Source organism: Pseudophryne corroboree, chromosome 2 (assembly GCF_028390025.1).
Source record: "Pseudophryne corroboree isolate aPseCor3 chromosome 2, aPseCor3.hap2, whole genome shotgun sequence".
NCBI lineage: Eukaryota > Metazoa > Chordata > Amphibia > Anura > Myobatrachidae > Pseudophryne > Pseudophryne corroboree.
In genome coordinates, this window is record NC_086445.1 from 275190784 (window position 1) to 275209367 (window position 18584).

The 18584-nt window shown below is 47.8% G+C and overlaps 1 long non-coding RNA gene and 1 pseudogene across 1 annotated transcript in view; one reads left to right on the forward strand and one right to left on the reverse strand.

The window, feature by feature from the left end:
• LOC135015922 (uncharacterized) overlaps positions 1-13113 on the reverse strand; it is a 47324-nt gene extending 34211 nt beyond the window's left edge. The window contains exons 1-2 of the long non-coding RNA XR_010214095.1: positions 13051-13113; positions 2898-3069 (exon numbers count right to left, since the gene is read on the reverse strand). This is a non-coding gene — a long non-coding RNA (uncharacterized LOC135015922). The remainder of the gene's footprint in view (positions 1-2897; positions 3070-13050) is intronic.
• Positions 13114-14829: 1716 nt separating this feature from the next.
• On the forward strand, positions 14830-14948 carry LOC135052006 (5S ribosomal RNA; annotated as a pseudogene).
• Positions 14949-18584: the final 3636 nt, after the last annotated feature.

Sequence of the window (18584 nt, forward strand, 5' to 3'; positions counted from 1 at the left end):
TTCACGGGAGGGCCCCCGTTTTCGTCAGTGAGGGGTCATGCCCAGCGCTCTGTGAGCTGCTGGCATGCCCCCAGGGGCGGATTATGAGTCTGGGGGGCCCAGGGCACTTGAGGCAGGGGGGCCCTATCTCATTGCTGTGCCTACTGTGGGTTTGGGGGCGTAGCCAAATCGTGCCCACATGGCCACGCCCCCTTATGCAAATTCCGGATATTTTTTTTTTCATGGGATTTTGGCCCCTCAACTAGGGGTAAATCCAGAGGGGGTGGTCGTTCCCCCCTACACACCCGCACAGGCAGAAGAAAGCAGGGAGGCTGCTGCCTCCCTGCACCACCACAGACCTGCCAACACGCAGCATTGTGCTGACTGTAGTACAATGCTGCTGCTGTTGCTGACAGGACGGGGGAGCTTCAGAGCTGGGACAGAGCTACTCCAGCCGGGTAGGCCCCTAAGACTGTGGGGCCCACGGTACGTACCCCCTGGTCCTCCCCCCTTAATCCGTCTCTGCTGCCAGAACCCCCCCTTAATCCGTACCCCCTGATGCCCCCTTGCCCCCTCTCCTCCTGTCTCCACTAAATAGACGCTGTGCGCATCTATTCACCGCTGCTCTGCTAAGCAGAACAGCGAGTTCAGGAGCTTCCCAACTGCCCCCCCCCCCCCCCCCCCCACCGGCTCACTGTGTGCTTGACCCCCCCACATCAGCAAACTCAGCAGGGGCTCTCTGGCGCGGAGGAGCGTCACTTTCTGGCACACTCCACGCTTCTTAGCTGCAGTTTTGTGGGGCACCTGCCGCTGTGCAGGTTCCGTACTGCCTCTGTTATCTCCAGCCCTGGCAACCCCACCGCTAGCTGCAGCGCTGCCACCCGCAGTGAGGTGCGCCCAGCTCCTTCACACATTTTAGCCAGCGGGTAGCGCTGCAGAAGTCCACGCTGCTTGCAGGCTCCGACCCCCTCCTCCCTCCAGCCGCAGCGTCTCCTGGGAGCTAACCAGTCACTCCCAGTCTCCCCTTTCCACAGTGCCCGGCAGCCACAAGGTCCACGCCGCGTGCATGCTATGACCCCCTCCTCCCTCCAGCCGCAGCGTCTCCTGGGGGCTAACCAGCCACTCCCAGTCTCCCCTTACCACAGTGCCCGGCAGCTGCGCGAGGTCTGCGGTGTGTGACTGAGGAGGCAGGGAGGGATGCGGACGGGTAGAGGAAGCAGGACTCCAGCCTGAGAGAGTCAGCCATGCCAAGTCTCCACCAGCAGCAGATCCCAACAGGTTGGAGTGTAACAGCAGCAGCCAGCAGCAGTGACTCCGGTAAGACACATCTGTCTGTTACCACTGTTATGTCCCAAATACCAATCTCTCCCGTGCCCTGTGTTCTGTCATGTCCCTGTCACCCCTGGCCTTACTCTGTCACCCTCATCATGGCCCTTTCACCCGTATCCTGGCCCTTTCACCCTTATCCTGGCCCTGTTACCCCTATCCTGGCCCTGTCACCCCTGTGCTTGCCCTGTCAACCCTATACTGGCCCTGTCACCCCTGTCCTGGTCCTGCCGCCCCCCTACCCTGGCCATGTCACCCCTATCCTGGTCCTGTCATTTCTGTCCTGGCCCCGTCACCCCTGTCCTGGCCCCGTCGCCCCTGTCCTAGCCCCGTCACCCCTGTACTGGCCCCGTCACCCCTGTCCTGGCCCCGTCACCCCTGTCCTGGCCCCGTCACCCCTGTTCTGACCCTGTCACCCCTGTCCTGGCCCTGTTACTGCATACCCTCCAACTACTTTTTTGGCAGGTACAGTACCCGCAGCGCCTCCAGACCCCTCCCCAATGCACCACACCTCCGTACCTTCCCCTTCACCATATGCGGCACTCCACCCCTCCCCCACACGCTGTGCCTCCAGACCCCCTACACCACCCGCGGCTCCCACACCCCCGCCCCTCCACCACCCACAGCACCTCCAGGCCCCCTCCACCATCCACCCCCCATATATATCTCACCCCACACACCTGCCCCCCCTCCACCCACAGCATCTGCAGACACCCTCCTCAATCCGTGATCCCCCCCTCCCCCACCCACCCACGGCACCCCCACACCTGCCCCTCCACCACCTGCAGCGCTTCGAGACCCCCTTCCCCATCCGCCGCACCACCTGTACCTGCTCCTCCCCCACCCATGGTGCCTCCGGACCCCCTACCCCACCCCCGGCACCCCCGCCCCTTCCCATCCCACAGCACCTCCGGAACCCTTCACCCATCCGCAACATTCCCGCACCAGCCCCTCTCCTACCCGTGCCATTCCTGCCCCTCCCCCATCTGCAGCCCCCACTCCTCTGCCCCTCCCCCATCCGCAGCACCTCCCGACCCTTCCCCATCCGGGCCCCCGCGCTTCCGCCCCATCTACAGACACCCTCCCCCATCTGCAGTCCCCCCGTACCCGTTACATTCTGTAAATCATGTCCTGCAGGTGCTGTTCACACCGTCGCAAGGGGCTGCGCCTCCCTCACCATCGCTCGCCCTTTCATTGTGCAATATTTAACCACTAACAAAGGAATGCAGGTAATATTCCATATAATACAAATATTGAACCCCAGAAAGGCATGCAAGGGTTAAGGGGGCGTAGCCCCTTGCAATGGTGTGAAGAGCGCACGTAGGGCGCGATGAAGCACCTAGTATATATATATATATATATATATATATGAAAATGCAATTGTTCGGAACAGTTTCCGTTCAGAACAGGCATGGCACTCCAGGACTTAGTGAAAATATATCTTTATATCAACACATGTGTAAAATGTGTATACATCACCAAGCACTAGCAATTATTGCTGCATTTCGGGCCCCGCAGGGTCCCTTCCTCATGTATATGCAAATGCTGAAAATGAAAAACAGACATGTACAAGGTGATAACAGTGAACTTACCTAAATAGCCTCCCCATGCCGGCGTGTGCAGCCTCCGGTCCGCGTGGAGCTTCCGGTAGTCTCAGGGCGCCGCCCTGATGACATCATTCAGATGCTCAGTAGTCATGGCAACCCGGCCATACCGTTCACTACAGCGCCGCTGAGGTCACCATAGACTTGCATGGAGAAGCTACTGTAAACAAAAACAAAACAAAACACTACTAAATAACTACATAACATATACATCTACAGCATACAAGAACTGAATATACCGGGTGGCACCTATAAAATATACAGAATGCCCCACTGTAATGTAACAGCCTCATATGTAAATACATCACTGCGTAGTCACGAGAAATAATCCCAGACAATGAACAACAAAGAGAAAGAAAGGAAGAGAACATAATGGAAAAATGTAGAAAGACTGTATCTCATCTAAACCAGTATATTAAATGCAATAGGAGTATTCGTAAGGGCAACAAAAAAGAGCAGTATAAAGGCAATGACAATATACTGCCACTATGTGACAGTTAATTGGAACGGAGGGCATTCCAATTAATTTTTTCATTTAAACCATGTGGTTGTAAAGTATAAAGCTCCATGATCCATTTTGTTTCTAATCTATACAATGTGAGTAATCTGTCTCCCCCTCGATGTAAAGGGGGGACATGATCAATAAGTTGATATTTCAGATCAGAAAGAGCATGAGCTTGAGCACAAAAATGTTGTGACACTGGCTGATCATTCGCTTTACCACACAAGGCTTGATTAATATTCGCGCGATGTAACGCCATCCGTTCTCTTAAAGTGCGACTCGAGAGGCCCACATATAACAGTTGACATGGGCAAATAATGCAGTAAATAATAAAACGGGTGGTACAGGTCATCACATGCCTAAAGGTAAATTTCTTTTTGGTTAGAGGATGAACAAATTCTAAACCTGAGATCAAGGCAGTGCACGTAGTACAAGATGGACAACGGTAGCAGCCAGGTATTTTGCTTACTCCAAAAATGCCAACTTTTGGAGAATAGTCGGTTATGTCCGTCTTTACTAAATAGTCCCGCAAGTTTCAGCCTCGTCTGTAACTGGTCATCACTTGTGTATTCTGAAAACAGGTCAGTGATTTGTCAGATTTGACAATGGGCCATATAGCCTTGGTTGCCCGTGGAATAATGGGACTGGCTGTGGAGTATCGTGTGGACCATATGAACCTGTCTTGGACTACTTTGGGACGTTGTTGAAATATAGCATCTCGATCCATACACATAATGTCCAACTTCGTGGATTCCAGTTCTTTAGTGTCATAACCCCTTTTCGCAAATTTATCTACCACATCCTGTAAGGCATCATCCAAAAGCGAATGTTCACTGGTGATCCTTGCCACTCGAAGCATTTGTGAGCGAGGGAGACCTTTCTTAAGTGCAATCGGGTGATGGCTACTCGCGTCCAGTAGCTAATTTCTGTCAGTGCCCTTGTAAAAATCGGTAGTTGATAGTTTGCCGCCCTTCAAATGAACTGTCACGTCTAAATAATCTACATGGCTGGAATTGTAGAGATACGTAAACTTGATCGGACCTGGTGTAGCATTAATCTCATTCATCATTAATTCAAAGGATGTACCGCTGACAGTCCATAAGACAAACAGGTCATCTATGTATCTGATGAACCATAATATATTGCGCAAATATGTGGGATTATCAAAGAATACATTTTGTTCTTGTTCGAACATAAATACGTTGGCATAGGCCGATGCCACGCTACTTCCCATGGCACAGCCTGCCAACTGAAGGTAGAAATTACCATTAAATAAAAAGTAATTCCTTGTGAGTATTAACCTGAGTAATTGCAAAAACAATGGTTTGTCAAAATCAAAGTCGTCTTCCAAACTGTAGATAAATGATTCCATAGCCCTAATACCTGCTTCATGAGGGATAGATGTGTATAGGAAGGAGACATCCATGGTACACAGTAATGTGTCTGAGGGCAGATTCTGAAATGCCAAGATTTTTTCCAAAAAAGTAGATGTATCTTTCAGGTATGTTTTTCGTTTGGTGATGTGTGGTTGCAGGAGAAGATCTAACAGTTCAGCAACTGGTTGATAGAGGGATCCCCTCGCTGAGACGATCAGACGTCCAGGGGGGTTGTCCAAACTTTTGTGGATCTTCGGCAGCGTATAAAGGCATGGAATGATGGGATGTTTCGGAATTAAAGCTTCTTTGAGCTTGACCTCTAGATGTTTATTCATAACTGCCGTTTCCAGAATTTGGGATAATTCTTTGTGATACTGCTCTGTAGGATCCCGATCCATTTTAGCATATGTAGTGGTACATGACAATTGTCTCATCACCTCCTTGATATATTGGGGTCTATCCTGTATTACCACACTACCACCTTTGTCCGCCGGACGTATGGTGATTGATGTATCCTCACTCAGTTTTTTTAAAGCACCTCTTTGTTCAAATGTCAAATTTTGATGTATTTTGCCTGGCGTGGCTATGAATTGGTTCACGGAATCATTCATCAGACGACTAAGTTTTCAGAGATGGATTCAGGGATGGAGGATCAAATGTAGAAGTAATATATTTCTGTATGATCTTATGTTTAGGTACTTTGTCCTCATCCTTTTTCTGATGCTGGAAAAATTCTTGTAATCTCAATTTGCGGTTCATTTGATGTAAATCGGTTTGCCATTCAAATGCATTATGGAAATTGGTGGGTACGAAAGAAAGTCCTTTGTTAAGTACAGATATCTCGGTGGAGGTTAAAGGTCGAGATGATAAGTTAAAGATCAAGTTGTCTTCTTTGCTTTGTTTGCTTTTGTTGATCCTTTTGTTTTGTCGGTTTCTCCTTGTGGGCTTGGGCCAGCCTCTGCTCTGGCCCTGGTGGTAGCCCCTAAAGGGGGTCGCTGTGCTGAAATGGAATCATCGGAGTCTGCAATAGCAAAGTCACTGTCACTATTAGATGTATATTGCCTTTTATCTGAACGTGTCCCACGTGGTTTCCGGAAGGATCTCCCTGATGCTCTGTTGTAGGATTTCATCGTATCCGTGCCTGTCAGCCAGCGATACACTTGGTGGTCTTCATAATTTAGATTTTTTGAATTTCAACAGGTCACGTCTATAAGTTTCCACCTGTTGAGTCAATTTTGCCCATGTCGGGGCATATCCAGGGTCGGATAACGTTTCCACCCGAGTTGTATTCAATGTATCAATTTTGGCTCTGGTCACTGATAGCTCTCGGCCTGACTCCTCAATTACGAGGAGCATCAGGTCAAAGCTACACTTATTGAGTATTGAAATCCACCGGCGACAAAAGTCGGGATTAGTCCTCCCTATGGTCGGAGCATTCCGCATACGGAAACCACAGGGAATCATTTTCTGTCTATAATATCAGATAAAGTAGAGCCATGTAATAAATAACAAGATTTTACTCACCGGTAAATCTATTTCTCGTAGTCCGTAGTGGATGCTGGGACTCCGTAAGGACCATGGGGAATAGCGGCTCCGCAGGAGACTGGGCACAACTAAAGAAAGCTTTAGGACTACCTGGTGTGCACTGGCTCCTCCCACTATGATCCTCCTCCAGACCTCAGTTAGGATACTGTGCCCGGAAGAGCTGACACAATAAGGAAGGATTTTGAATCCCGGGTAAGACTCATACCAGCCACACCAATCACACCGTATAACTCGTGATACTATACCCAGTTAACAGTATGAAATATAACAGAGCCTCTCAACAGATGGCTCAACAATAACCCTTTAGTTAACAATAACTATATACAAGTATTGCAGACAATCCGCGCTTGGGATGGGTGCCCAGCATCCACTACGGACTACGAGAAATAGATTTACCGGTGAGTAAAATCTTATTTTCTCTGACGTCCTAAGTGGATGCTGGGACTCCGTAAGGACCATGCGGATTATACCAAAGCTCCCAAACGGGCGGGAGAGTGCGGATGACTCTGCAGCACCGAATGAGCAAACTCCAGGTCCTCCTCAGCCAGGGTATCAAATTTGTAGAATTTAGCAAAAGTGTTAGACCCTGACCAAGTAGCAGCTCGGCAAAGTTGTAAAGCCGAGACCCCTCGGGCAGCCGCCCAAGAAGAGCCCACCTTCCTCGTGGAATGGGCTTTTACAGATTACAGGTTACAGATTTAGGATGCGGTAGTCCAGCCGCAGAATGCGCAAGCTGAATTGTGCTACAGATCCAGCGAGCAATAGTCTGCTTGGAAGCAGGAGCACCCAGCTTGTTGGGTGCATACAGGATAAATAGCGAGTCAGTTTTCCTGACTCCAGCCGTCCTGGAAACATACATTTTCAAGGCCCTGACTACGTCCAGTAGCTTGGAATCCTCCAAGTCCCTAGTAGCCGCAGGCACCACAATAGGTTGGTTCAAGTGAAAAGCTGATACCACCTTAGGGAGAAATTGGGGACGAGTCCTCAATTCTGCCCTATCCATATGAAAAATCAGATAAGGGCTTTTACATGACAAAGCCGCTAATTCTGACACACGCCTTGCCGAAGCCAAGGCCAACAGCATGACCACTTTCCACGTGAGATATTTCAAATCCACGGTTTTAAGTGGCTCAAACCAATGTGACTTTAGGAAACCCAACACCACGTTGAGATCCCAAGGTGCCACTGGAGGCACAAAAGGGGGCTGAATATGCAGCACTCCCTTAACAAATGTCTGAACTTCAGGCAGTGAAGCCAGTTCTTTCTGGAAGAAAATCGACAGAGCCAAAATCTGGACCTTAATGGAACCCAATTTTAGGCCCATAGTCACCCCTGACTGTAGGAAGTGCAGAAACCGACCCAGCTGAAATTCCTCCGTTGGGGCCTTCCTGGCCTCACACCACGCAACATATTTTCGCCATATGCGGTGATAATGATGTGCGGTTACATCTTTCCTGGCTTTAATCAGCGTAGGAATGACTTCCTCCGGAATGCCCTTTTCTTTTAGGATCCGGTGTTCAACCGCCATGCCGTCAAACGCAGCCGCGGTAAGTCTTGGAACAGACAGGGTCCCTGCTGTAGCAGGTCCTGTCTGAACGGCAGAGGCCATGGGTCCTCTGAGATCATTTCTTGAAGTTCTGGGTACCAAGCTCTTCTTGGCCAATCCGGACCTACGAGTATCGTTCTTACTCCTCTCCTTTTTATTTTTCTCAGTACCCTGGGTATGAGAGGCAGAGGAGGGGACACATAAACTAACTGGAACACCCATGGTGTCACTAGAGCGTCCACAGCTATCGCCTGAGGGTCCCTTGACCTGGTGCAATATCTTTTTAGCTTTTTGTTGAGGCGGGACGCCATCATGTCCACCTGTGGTCTTTCCCAACGGTTTACCAGCATTTGGAAGACTTCTGGATGAAGTCCCCACTCTCCCGGGTGGAGGTCGTGCCTGCTGAGGAAGTCTGCTTCCCAGTTGTCCACTCCCGGAATGAACACTGCTGACAGTGCTAACACGTGATTTTCCGCCCATCGGAGAATCTTTGTGGCTTCTGCCATCGCCATCCTGCTTCTTGTGCCGCCCTGTCGATTTACATGGGCGACTGCCGTGATGTTGTCTGACTGAATCAGTACCGGCTGGTTTTGAAGTAGGGGTTTGCTTGACTTAGGGCATTGTAAATGGCCCTCAGTTCCAGAATATTTATGTGCAGGGAAATCTCCTGGTTTGACCATAGTCCCTGGAAGTTTTTCCCTGTGTGACTGCCCCCAGCCTCGAAGGCTGGCATCCGTGGTCACCAGGACCCAGTCCTGTATGCCGAATCTGCGGCCCTCTTGAAGATGAGCACTCTGCAGCCACCACAGCAGAGACACCCTGGTCTTTGGAGACAGGGTTATCAGCCGATGCATCTGAAGATGCGATCCGGACCACTTGTCCAACAGGTCCCACTGAAAGGTTCTTGCATGGAACCTGCCGAATGGAATTGCTTCGTATGAAGCTACCATTTTTCCCAGGACTCGCGTGCAGTGATGTACTGACACCTGTTTTGGTTTCAGGAGGCCTCTGACTAGAGATGACAGCTCCTTGGCTTTCTCCTCCGGGAGAAACACTTTTTTCTGTTCTGTGTCCAGAACCATCCCCAGGAACAGTAGACGTGTCGTAGGAACCAGCTGTGACTTTGGAATGTTTAGAATCCAACCGTGCTGTTGTAGCACTTCCCGAGATAGTGCTACCCTGACCAACAACTGCTCCTTGGACCTCGCCTTTATCAGGAGATCGTCCAAGTATGGGATAATTAAAACTCCCTTTTTTCGAAGGAGTATCATCATTTCGGCCATTACCTTGGTAAATACCCTCGGTGCCGTGGACAGCCCGAACGGCAGCGTTTGGAATTGGTAATGACAATCCTGTACCACAAATCTGAGGTACTCCTGGTGAGGATGGTAAATGGGGACATGCAGGTACGCATCCTTGATGTCCAGGGATACCATGTAATCCCCCTCGTCCAGGCTTGCAATAACCGCCCTGAGCGATTCCATCTTGAACTTGAATTTTATTATATGTGTGTTCAAGGATTTCAAATTTAAAATGGGTCTCACCGAACCGTCCGGTTTCGGTACCACAAACATTGTGGAATAGTAACCCCGACCTTGTTGAAGTAGGGGCACCTTGACTATCACCTGCTGGGAATACAGCTTGTGAATTGCCTCTAGCACAGCCTCCCTGCCTGAGGGAGTTGTCGGCAAGGCAGATTTGAGGAAACGGCGGGGGGGGGGGGGGGGAGACGTCTCGAATTCCAGCTTGTACTCCTGAGATACTACTTGAAGGATCCAGGGATCCACCTGTGAGCGAGCCCACTGATTGCTGAAATTTTTGAGCCGGCCACCCACCGTACCTGGCTCCGCCTGTGGAGCCCCACCGTCATGCGGCGGACTTGGAGGAAGCGGGGGAGGACTTTTGCTCCTGGGAACCGGCTGTCTGTTGCAGCTTTTTCCCCCTACCTCTGCCTCTTGGCAGAAAGGACGCGCCTTTTCCCCGCCTGCTTTTCTGGGGCCGAAAGGACTGTACCTGATAATCCGGTGCTTTCTTAGGCTGTGAGGGAACATGGGGTAAAAATGCTGACTTCCCAGCTGTTGCTGTGGAAACAAGGTCTGAGAGACCATCCCCGAATAACTCCTCACCCTTATAAGGCAAAACTTCCATGTGCCTTTTAGAATCTGCATCCCCTGTCCACTGCCGAGTCCATAAGCCTCTCCTGGCAGAAATGGACATTGCACTTATTTTTGATGCCAGCCGGCAAATATCCCTCTGTGCATCTCTCATGTATAAGACTGCGTCTTTTATATGCTCTATGGTTAGCAATATAGTGTCCCTGTCTAGGGTGTCAATATTTTCCGACAGGGAATCTGACCACGCAGCTGCAGCACTGCACATCCATGCTGAAGCAATAGCTGGTCTCAGTATAATACCTGTGTGTGTATATACAGACTTCAGGATAGCCTCCTGCTTTCTATCAGCAGGCTCCTTTAGGGCGGCCGTATCCGGAGACGGTAGTGCCACCTTTTTTGACAAGCGTGTGAGCGCTTTATCCACCCTAGGGGGTGTTTCCCAACGTGACCTATCCTCTGGCGGGAAAGGGTACATCATTAGTAACCTTTTAGAAATTACCAATTTTTTATCGGGGGAAGCCCACGCTTCTTCACACACTTCATTTAATTCCTCAGGTGGGGGAAAAACCACTGGTAGTTTTTTTTCTCCCCAAACATAATACCCTTTTTTGTGGTACCTGGGGTAAGATCAGAAATATGTAACACATTTTTCATTGCCTCAATCATGTAACGAGTGGCCCTATTGGACATTACATTAGTCTCATCGTCGTCGACACTGGTATCAGTATCCGTGTCGACATCTGTGTCTGCCATCTGAGGTAGCGGGCGTTTTAGAGCCCCTGATGGCCTTTGAGACGTCTGGGCAGGCACGAGCTGAGAAGCCGGCTGTCCCGCATTTGGCATGTCGTCAAATTTTCTATGTAAGGAGTTAACACTTTCACGTAATTCCTTCCACAAGTCCATCCACTCAGGTGTCTGCCCCGCAGGGGGTGACATCACATTTATAGGCATCTGCTCCGCCTCCACATAAACCTCCTCATCAAACATGTCGACACAGCCGTACCGACACACCGCGCACACACAGGGAATGCTCTGACTGAGGACAGGACCCCACAAAGCCCTTTGGGGAGACAGAGAGAGAGTATGCCAGCACACACCAGAGCGCTATATAACACAGGGATCCCACTATAAATGAGTGTTTTTCCCCTTATAGCTGCTTATATTATATATATATATATATATATATATATATACTGCGCCTAAATTTAGTGCCCCCCCTCTCTTTTTTACCCTTTTGTAGCTTGACACTGCAGGGGAGAGCCAGGGAGCGTCCTTCCAGTGGAGCTGTGAGGGAAAAATGGCGCCAGTGTGCTGAGGGAGATAGCCCCGCCCCTTTTGCGGCGGACTTCTCCCGCTTTTTCTGGAATTCTGGCAGGGGTATTTTTACACCTATATAGCCTTCCTGACTATATATGGTGTAGATTTGCCAGCCAAGGTGTATTATATTGCCCTCAGGGCGCCCCCCCCCCCCCCCAGGGGTTAATGTACATCCATATAGCCCTGGGGGCTATATGTGATGTATTTTTGCCAGCCATCAGTGACCGGAGTGTGAGGTGTGCATGAGGAGCAATGGCGCACAGCTGCAGTGCTGTGCGCTACCTTGTTGAAGACAGAAGTCTTCTGCCGCCGATTTTCTGGAACACTTCTTGCTTCTGGCTCTGTAAGGGGGCCTGCTGCGTGGCTCCGGGACCGAACGATCGAGGTCGGGTCCTGTGTTCGATCCCTCTGGAGCTAATGGTGTCCAGTAGCCTAAGAAGCCCAAGCTAGCTGCAAGCAGGTAGGTTCCCTTCTTCTCCCCTTAGTCCCTCGTTGCAGTGAGTCTGTTTCCAGCAGATCTCACTGAAAATAAAAAAACTAAATATACTTTCTTTCTAGAAGCTCAGGAGAGCCCCTAGTGTGCATCCAGCTCAGCCGGGCACAAGATTCTAACTGAGGTCTGGAGGAGGGTCATAGTGGGAGGAGCCAGTGCACACCAGGTAGTTCTAAAGCTTTCTTTAGTTGTGCCCAGTCTCCTGCGGAGCCGCTATTCCCCATGGTCCTTACGGAGTCCCAGCATCCACTTAGGACGTCAGAGAAAATCGGTCTCTCGTTTTCGTAGTCTGTATAATTGTTTATACAAATCATCGACAGTGTCCTCCAGCGCCTCAGGTACACAATCCTCAGCAAATAGGATACGTTCAGCCTGCACCTTACTATAACTCAGGGTTTCATCTGTATGTGAGCCCAAATTGGCGAAGGCAGTCACATCAAATCTCTCCACATTGGATTCTTCCATATTAAGTGACTGTAGATCCGTAGCGATGAGTCAGGTAGAAGTAACAAAAGATGCTGTAGGTGCCTTGATACTATGGGAGTCTATACCCACACAATACAGTCTAGTACAAATCCGGCACTCAAATAGTCAAAAGATCAATTGCCCGTGTGCCTTTGCTAAATTATTCATAAATGCAATTGTACGGAACAGTTTTTCTTCAGAACAGGCACGGCACTCCAGGACTTAGTGAAAAAATATCTTTATATCAACACATATGTAAAATGTGTATACATCACCAAGCACTAGCAATTACTGCTTGGTAATTGCTAGTGCTTGGTGATGTATACACATTTTACATTTATATTTTTTCACTAAGTCCTGGAGTGCCGTGCCTGTTCTGAAGGGAAACTGTTCCGAAAAATTGCATTTATGAATAATTTAGCAAAGGCACACGGGCAATTGATCTTTTGACTATTTGAGTGCCAGATTTGTACTAGACTATATATATATATATATATATATATATATATATATATATATACACACACACATATATATATATATATATATATACATACACACACACACACACATATATATATCTATATATATCTATATACATACACACACACATATATATATATATATATATACACACACACACACACACACACACAGGAATCGTACGTGCGGCACTCCAGAACTCAAAGAAGACTCTTGTAAACAGCTTTACATAGTGACGTTTCAGTGCTTTAATATCCGCACTTTTATCAGGCTTAAAACAAACATAAATATAAAAATCACCTTATAAACACGTTCACCATGTGGACGCCATCTCCTGGAAGCGGGACTACGGACCCGGCCGGCGGCGCGTTGTAAGTGACGTCATACAGCATGAGTCACTGGTGCACCCATCACCATAGATACTACAGTATACGGAAGTAATACCAATGCGTTGTTCAGGATAAAAACACATCATCTGCAATGCACAGTATCAAAGCATACATAACAATAGTAAATATAGCACATGTATAGTAAAATCTAATACATAAGATAAGCTAAATCTATCCAACAATATATACTAAGATAACCTGAGCAAAATCAGAGACATAAGGGTCTGAATATATGATATATAATATAAGCTATAGTACAGTATGAAATCGTATACTATAATACCATAAACTAACCACTCGTAAATATACAAATCAATATGCTAATAGTGGCCTGAAGGTGATGATGTTATATACCCAAACACATAAAAAAAAATATATAAGCTAATGGTCAAGCTAGTGCAACAATATATATGGCACTAGTGTAACTGACCAAACCATAGACTATCAAACCAAGACATATGGTGAATGCATATCTGCCAAATATGGTTTACAGAAAATTAGACAATCCCAAATGATCGTTGAGACCCCTTGGTGCAAGTGTGCCTAATCTATAAATCCACTTGCTCTCACACTGGAGTAACTTCAATGCACGGTCTCCCCCACGGATAGAGGGGGGAATACGGTCAATCATGCGATAACGCACAGCAGATAATGGATGTGGGGCTTGGCAGAAGTGCCTGGCTACAGGCTGCTCGCTAGAGCCAGTCTGAAATGCTGCCCTAATCGCCGATCTGTGGCCTATCATACGTTCCTTAAAGGTGCGTTCAGTTTTGCCAATGTATGACAGCCCACAGGGGCATATAATCTGGTACACCACGAATCTCGAATTGCATGTCAATGTATGCCTGATAGTATATCGTTGTCCTAACAATTGATGGAAAAAACTGTCTCCTGATATAAGAAAACTACATGTGGTGCCCCCATTGTTATGCCCCCAGTAGATATGTCCGCTGTAGTTATATCCCCAGTAGATATATGACCCCAGTTGGTTTGCCCCCAGTTGGTTCCCCCCACCTCAAGTAGTTCCGCTTGCACACACAAAAATAAAAAAATAAAAAAACACAATACTCACCAGCCCTGCTCCTGCTTCCAGACCGCTGCCTGGCCGCCCACTCCTCGGGAACTATGGGAGAGATGTCTTGACGTCTCTCTCATAGCGCCGCACAGCCGCACACTGCCTGAGCCGGAAGCCAGAGCTCAGGACGGAACTCCTGCCTCTGGCTGCCGCTGAGGAGAAGGAGCTGGCAGAAAACAGTGAGGAGAAAAAAGAGACTCTTTTGTGGGCGCACTCTTTACTACAAGACAATAATGTAAATATTACATAATAAGAATATGGAAAAAATCTAGATATAAAATATAACTTTTATTAGCATCATATAGTAAAAGGGTGTGTGGTCGTCAAATAAGGTGACATTCCAATGTATACAAAAATTATTATTATTTGAATCTCAGTAACACAAACAAATAATGTGTAAATAATTGTACAAATAGTAACAGGTCAATGCTAAAATTAGCATAATAGGTCCCGATTGCATAAATCTGGTAGGAATGCTATATATGAAAAAATATAGCGTATAACGCCTAAGGAAGAATCTGGGGCTGCCTCAGCTAGTTGGCCCTATGACCATGCCACTAAATATTTAGTGAACTCTCATCAGTGATTCCAGAGCCCTCTCTGTCATCCGCAATCCTCTACTATCATACCACACTGTAAACGCCCGAAACCGTCCGATCTTGGAAGCTAATCGGTGTCGGGCTGGGCCAGTACTCAAGTGGGTGACCATTGAGGAATACCCGGTGTTGTAGAGCTTACTTTGGTCCGCCATGCTCTGAGTCTAACGCTGACAGCAGATTCACACTGCTATCCTTTCTTTACATGTTCTCTTCTTTGTCTAATCAGCGAGCAAATTACCACTACAATTAGATTTGGCATGGTCATAGGGCCAACTAGCTGAGGCAACCCCAGATTCTTCTTTAGGCGTTATATGCTATATTTTTTCATATATAGCATTCCTACCAGATTTATGCAATCGGGACCTATAATGCTAATTTTAGCATTGACCTGTTACTATTTGTACAATTATTTACACATTATCTGTTTGTGTTACTGAGATTCAAATAATAATAATTTTTGTATACATTGGAATGTCACCTTATTTGACGACCCCACACCCTTTTACTATATGATGCTAATAAAAGTTATATTTTATATCTAGATTTTCTCCATATTCTTATTATGTAATATTTATATTATTGTCTTGTAGTAAAGAGTGCGCCCACAAAAGAGTCTCTTTTTTCTCCTCACTGTTTTCTTACAGTTCCATTGACTCGGGGTGCACCGCCAAATTATATTTGAAAACTTAGTGTTTCCTTATATCTATGGATTTTGGCTGTTTTTGATTTATTTCACTATATTCTACCACCAGTGCGGTATTTCTCCATATACGAGAAGGAGCTGGCGCCTGCTGGTAACATAGTCTCAGCGGGCGCCCGGCATCTCCCTGGGATAGGTGAGCCAGAAGAAGTGGAACTGGTTCAGTCTCTAAATGGAACTGTTGGAATGCAGTTCCGCCCCGTTTCAGCTCACTTTAACTTCTGCATGTAGGAGATCACCTAGTTCGGAAGCTGCCTGTTTGTGTAAGAATATAACCAATGTCATCATCAAACAAAGGTTAACCCAGGTTCGTCACTTCCTACCCCCCCTGAATCCACGCCAGCATCTTGTGTTTCTCCAGCCCCCTGACTTTCCAGCCTTCTGCTCATTGTGTCAAGGTAGCATCTGGGTCCTTTCCACAAAGGGAAAATAGACACAACCCTTGTGTCAATCCAGCCTCCTTTCATTCCAGAACTCCACCCGTGTCCCTCAGCCTTCCCCCTCACTCTGTCGGCCCGTGTCATCCTCCCTATGTCTCGCAGTGCCTCCCCTCTGTGCCTCAGCTTCCCCCAATGTGCCTCTCAGTGCTCCCCCTCTGTACCTCTCAGCATCCCCCCTCTGTGCCTTAGCTTCCCACCAATGTGCCTCTCAGCATACTGTTTTTCAGCCAGGTCTGGGTTCACTCAGATCTGGATCCTTGGATATTACAGATAGTATCCCAAGGTTACAGGTTGGAATTCAAGACCTTCCCCCATGCCGATTTTTCAAATCAGCCTTGCCAGTTTCTGTTCAGGACAGCACAAATATGCTGAACGCAATACAGAAATAATGTCAAGACAAAGTCATTTCCTTGGTTCCTGACGAAGAATAGAACCAAGGCTTTTATTCAAGCCTGTTTATGGTGCCAAAGCTGGATGGCTCAGTCAGACCGATTTTAAACCTAAAATCTCTGAATCTTTACTTGAAAAGGTTAAAATTGAAGATGGAGTCCCTGAGAGCGGTGATCTCCAGCTTGGAAGAAAAGGAATTTCTGGTGTCAGTGGACATCAAGGATGCTTACTTGCATGTCCCCATTTACCCGCCACATCAAGCATACCTGAGGTTTGTGGTTCAGGATTGCCACTCCCAATTCCAAACATTACCGTTCGGGCTCTCCACGGCTCCGACAATATTCACAAAGTGATGGCGGAGATGATGGTTCTCCTTCGCAAGCAAGGAGTCAACATAATTCCATACTTGGACGATCTCCTCATAAAAGCGAGATACAGGGGACAAGTTACTCCAGAACATAGCATTATCCCTGACGGTACTTCAACAGCACGGTTGGATCATCAACTTTCCAAAATCACAGTTGGAACCGATGATGAGGTTATCATTTCTGGGAATGATACTGGACACCGAGGTACAAAGAGTATTTCTACCGGTGGAAAAGGCTCAGGAGATCCAGAGCATGATCAAACAAATTTTGAGACCACGAAGAGTATCGATTCATCAGTGCATTCGCCTGCTGGGGAAAATGGTAGCAGCTTACGAGGCGCTACAATATGGCCGATTCCATGCCAGGGTTTTCCAGTGGGACCTACTGGACAAGTGGTCCGGGTCGCATCTCCTTATGCATCAAAGGATAATCTTGTCAGCGAAAGCCAGAATTTCGCTCCTGTGGTGGCTACAAATTTCTCACCTCCTGGAGGGACGCAGGTTTGGGATTCAAGCCTGGATCCTGGTGACCATGGATGCAAGTCTCCGAGGTTGGGGAGCAGTCACGTAAGGGTAAAGCTTCCAAGGAAGATGGTCAAGTCAAGAAACTCTCCTTCACATAAACATTCTGGAATTGAGACCTGTGTACAACAGCCTTCATCAAGCGGCACACCTTCTTCAAGGTCGTCCTATACAGATCCAGTCAGACAATTTAACAGCAGTAGCTTACATAAACTGTCAAGGCGGAACAAAAAGCAGAGCGGCAATGGCAGAGGTGACAAAGATACTCCTCTGGGCAGAAAGACATGCAAAAGCTCTGTCGACAATTTTCATTCCGGGAGTGGACAACTGGGAAGCAGACTTCCTCAGCAGACACGATCTCCATCCAGGAGAATGGGACCTCCACCCAGAAGTCTTTGCGGAGGTAGCAAGTCATTGGGGCGTTCCACAAGTGGATATGATGGTATCACATCTCAACAAGAAGCTTCAGAAATATTGTTCCAGGTCGAGAGACCCACCAGCAATAGCAGTAGATGCACTGGTAACCCAGTGGGTGTTCCAGTCAGTGTATCTATTCACTCCATTTCCACTAATTCCAAAGGTTCTCAAGATTATCAGAAAAACAAGGGTTCGAGCAATCCTCATTGCTCCAGACTGGCCAAGGAGGGCTTGGTATCCAGATCTTCAGGAGTTATTACTGGAAGATCCTTGGCCTCTTCCTCTTTGCGAGGACCTGCTTCAGCAGGGGCCGTTAGTTTATCAAGACTTAACGTGGCTGCGTTTGACGGCATGGCTGTTGAGCGCCAGATCCTAACCCGTAAGGGTATTCCCAATGAAGTCATTCCCACACTTATCCTGGCCAGGAAAGGGGTAACGTCCAAACATTACCATCGTATTTGGAGAAAATATGTATCTTGGTGTGAATCTAAGAAGTCTCCTGCGGTGGAGTTTCAATTAGGACGACTTCTCCTATTTCTACAGGCGGGTGTGGATACTGGATTGAGATTAGGGTCTATCAAGGTCCAAATTTCGGCCTTGTCCATTTTCTTTCAGAAACAGTTGGCTTCCCTTCCTGAGGTCCAGATGTTTGTGAAGGGGGTTCTGCACATCCAACCTCCCTTTGTGCCTCCTGCAGCGCTACGGGATCTTAATGTGGTGTTGCAGTTCCTTAAATTGGACTGGTTTGAGCCTCTGCAAGAGGTGGAGTTGAAGTTTCTAACTTGGAAAGTGGTCATGCTGTTGGCCTTGGCTTCAGGCAGACGAGTGTCTGAGTTACGGGCTCTGTCACACAAGAGTCCTTATTTGATATTTCACGAAGATAGGGCTGAACTGAGAACACGTCAGCACTTTCTTCCTAAGGTTGTGTCTTCTTT